We start from the raw sequence: 4,721 nt of genomic DNA on the forward strand, positions 1-4,721 counted from the left end.
AACAGAGAGAGATAAATACGACACAAAATACAACTCTATCCGTAATACTCCCCCTCACGGTGGAGGGTGCAGGTCACGAACGCCCAATGTGGACAAAATGTAGTGAAACTGATCACGTCCAAGAGCTTTAGTGAAAATGTCGGCAAGCTGCTCATTCGTACGGACATGCTGTGTAGAAATAACTCCATCACGGACAGCATCACGAACAGCATGAAAATCGTTCTCAATATGCTTAGTACGCTCATGAAAAACCGGATTAGTAGCAATATGAATAGCGGCCTTACTATCGCAAAACAAACGAGCTGGCGCAGCTTGGTCGATGCCTAATTCTTTTAACAACTTGCGAAGCCACTTGATTTCTTTAAGAGCAACCGACATGGCCCGGTACTCGGCCTCCGCGGAAGAATGTGACACAGTCTTCTGCTTCTTAGTTTTCCATGAGACAAGGGAACCACCAAGCAAGACAACATACGCACTAAGCGAACGACGTGTAATCGGACAAGAACTCCCATCCGAATCACAGTAAACATCAATAGTCAAATCCGGCGAGGAGTGAAGTAAAATGCCATGACCCGACGAACCTCCTAAATAACTGACCACACGCAAGGCTGCTTCCATATGAGCTTCGCGCGAAGCTTGCATAAACTGAGCTAGGACATGAACAGCATAACTTAACTCAGGCCTGGTATGCAACAAATACAGCAAACGACCAACAAGACGACGGTAAGACCGAGGATGCGTAAGCAAAGGACCATCATCAGTGGCAAGATGATGATTCTGTTCCACTGGAGTGTACGCAGGACGAGTACGAAGGTCGTCGCCATGATCAGCAACAATGTCAAGGGCATACTTACGCTGGGACAAGAAGAATCCATCAGGGCCACGACTTACCTCAAGACCAAGAAAATATTTCAGCTTGCCCAAATCCTTCATGGAGAAACAACGACTGAGATAATCTTTAAACTTTTGAAGCATGTAACTGTCATTCCCACAAATAATAAGATCATCCACGTAAATCAAAACATGAAGCTCGATATTCTTCCGGGTATATGAGAAGAGAGAATAATCATCATAGGACTGGAAGAAGCCAAACCGTAAGAGAGAATCGGACAACTTCTTGAACCAACATCGAGGAGCCTGTTTCAAACCATACAAGGACTTGTGAAGACGCCAAACCTTGCCAGGATGAGAATGACGAAACCCCGGAGGAAGTTTCATATACACCTCCTCATCAAGATCACCATGGAGAAATGCATTATGCACATCCATTTGAAAAACCTCCCAGTTCTTTGCAGCAACAAGACGGAGAAACGTACGAACTGTCGTCATACGAACAACCGGAGCAAAAGTCTCTTTGTAGTCCTCCCCCTCAACCTGATTGTTACCAAGAGCAACAAGTCTCGCCTTATAACGTTCGACAGTACCATCGGCATTAAACTTCGTCTTATAAATCCACTGACAACCAATCGCCACTTTATTAGGTGGGAGATCAACCAGGTCTCCTGTTTTGTTTTGTTCCAGTGCGTCAACCTCATTAGACATAGCATTATTCCAGACTTTGATCTTAACAGCCTCTTTAAAGTGTTTAGGCTCAGAGTGAGCAGTGACAGCCGCAAGAAAAACACGCTATGCAGGTGAAAAATTATCATCAGATAGAAAATCTGTGAAAGGAGGCAGAGACGTACCTGGGACCGAAGTCGAAGACTGAGACGTGAAGACAGGAAGAGCGTGTGATGATGGTGTGTGATTAACATTATACAGGACATAATCGCTAAGCCGCACAGAAGGCTTCGAAGGTCGCTGACTTTGACGAGGGAGAGGCGGAGCAGGTGGAGTCGACACAGCCGGTAAAACAACAGGCAGAACAGAATCTGCAGGAGAACAACTAGGCGAGACAACCGGAGGCAGAGCAGGCAGATTCGAGACAACAGGAGATGATTCAGCAGGAACTACGGACTCTGCAACAACCGGAGCAGAACCTGCAACAACAGTGTCAATAGACGGCGAAGAAGTCACAGTACCAGACTCTGGCACAGGAGAAGCCACAGAGCTCCCCCTTGCATCCGAAGTAGAAACAATCCAATCATCATCACCAGAGATCGGAGAAGGAGACACAAAGGGCAAAGAAGAGGATGGTGTAGCAGTCGCGTAAGGAAACACATTCTCTTGAAAGATCACATCCCGCGACACAAGGAACTCATTTTTCTCAATATCAAACACCTTCCAACCTTTTTTGCCAGAAGCATAGCCAACAAAAATGCACAAACGGCTTCGCTGGCCAAACTTATCTTTGTCTCGTGTATGGCGGTGAACATAACATGCCGAACCGAAAACACGAAGCTGGTCATATGAGGGTTCGCAACCATGAAGTAACTCAAAGGGACTGCGACCCGAATGTATAGAAGATGGTGTTTGATTAATCAAGTAAGCAGCAGTAAGGATAGCCTCACCCCAAAACTTGACCGGTAAACTAGCCTGAAACAGCAACGCCCTAGCAACATTAAGAATGTGTCTATGCTTCCGTTCAACACGTCCGTTCTGCTGAGGCGTACCAACGCAAGATGTTTGATGAACAATTCCAGTAGCACGGAAGTGGGAAGAGAGACACATGAATTCTGTACCATTATCAGTGCGAACAACCTTCACAACTTTGCCAAATTGTTTTTCCGTGTATTGCAAGAAATTTGTAAGAACTCCTCGCACCTCAGACTTCTCAAGCAAAAGAAACGTCCACACTGCTCGAGAGAAGTCATCAACAATAGTCAAAAAATAAACCGCACCACAAGAGGAAGGTACACGATACGGACCCCAAACGTCACAGTGAATCATTGAAAAACAATCTGTTGTTTTATTAAGACTATCCGGAAAAACAGATCTTGTTTGTTTAGCTCTAAAACAAACGTCACAAGACGTAGAGCCAACAGAAGACGAAGAACGACAAAACAAAGGTAAAGACGACAAAACCGAAAAACTAGGATGTCCTAAGCGCCGATGCCACAAGGCAGGATCTTCAGTCGCACTTGCCATATGAATCTTCGTTGTAGCCACATCCTTAAGATAATACACACCATCACGCTCTTCACCGCTTCCAATCAAAGTCTTCGAAAATCGGTCCTGCAAAACACAAAGAGTGTTAGAAAACATGGCTAGACACTTTGTTTGTCTCAAAATCTTAGAAACAGAAAGCAATGTGCAGGTGAGTGATGGAACAAAAAGGACATTTGTCAACTTGACATCATTAGAGAGTGGAAAGGAACCAATGCTTATAGCAAAGGTTTTACTTCCATCAGCAAAACCAACCGGACTTGGTGGAATAGACACGACATTAGTCAGTAAAGAAAGTGTCCCTGTCATGTGGTGAGAAGCTCCAGTATCCAAGATAACATTGCCAAAAGTGAGCTTACCAGACAACTTGTTTGAATTATCAGTAGAAACAGTGCCATTGTTGGAGTTGTCTTGGATAAACTGAGTGAAAGCCTTCAACTGTTCTTGTGTGAACTCAGGTAAGCCGGAAGGATTGGAGCTAGTAGCATGTGCAGTAACAGGATGACCACGTCCGTGACCGCCAACGTTGGAGGTGGTACCACGACCTCTTCCTCGACCACCAGAACCACGACCTGCATTGCTCTTGTCATTCCGCTCCGTCCACCAGTCCGGAAATCCGACGAGCTGCCAACAGTCTCGTTTCTCGTGACCACTACGACCACAATGAGAGCAGGAGAAACGAGATTTACCAAGGACCGATTCTTGCTTGCTTCCACTAGAAGCATCAGACCGAGCAAGAAAACCAACTGCTTCCTCTCGTTGTTCACGAAGGCGAGTGGAAGACAATCGTTGTTCTTCTCGGATGACTCTGCTATACACTTCACCAAGAGACGGAAGAGGATCCATGGCAACGAGATTAGCACAAAGGCCTCCAAATCTTGCCTCATCAAGTCCCAAAACAAACTGGTGGATCTTCTCTTCCTCTCTGTCTTTTGCAGGTGCAGATGTAGCTCCACATGTGCACAGACCACACGAACAAACTGTGAGAGGTTTGTAAATTTGGTATTCCTCCCACAAAGTAGACAACTTGCCGTAATAATCAACAACTGTCTGTCCTTCTTGTCGACAAGCACTGATCTGACTTCTGAGTTGATGAACGCAAACCTTGTTCCCAACCGAGAACCGCTGCTTCAAATCTAACCAAAGTAGATGAGCGTTCGCGATAAAAGTGACTGTTGATTTCACCTTCGGTTCAATTGAGGTCCTTATCCAGCCGACGATCATGGAGTTCACCGTCAACCAATTCTCCAAGTTAGGATCGTCACCAGCTGGTTTAGGAATCGTCCCATTGATGAAACCAAGTTTCCGTTTGGCTTGGAGTGCATTCAACATCTCCGTCGCCCATTCATTGTAGTTTTCACCGGTTAATAGCACCGACGAAATCATGGAACCAGGATTGTCGGAGCTTGCCAAGGTGTAAGGAGACACCACCGGAGTCACTGACTGCGGCGGATCATTCTTTTGTGTTGCCGAAGAACTGTCTTCGACAGAGGACATGTTTACTTGCTACGCAAGAAACAAACGTTGAACAGAGAATTAAGAGAAAAATCGAAACGATCGATGTGAAAAGAAAAAAAATTTAGAGAATTTTAAGATCTTTGCTCTGATACCATGAAGAACTAGATATCGAACCAACTTGCTTTATTCATTCACAAAACAGAGTATTTATACAAGAG

The sequence above is a fragment of the Camelina sativa genome, chromosome 9 (assembly GCF_000633955.1).
Source record: "Camelina sativa cultivar DH55 chromosome 9, Cs, whole genome shotgun sequence".
NCBI classification, from domain to species: Eukaryota; Viridiplantae; Streptophyta; class Magnoliopsida; order Brassicales; family Brassicaceae; genus Camelina; species Camelina sativa.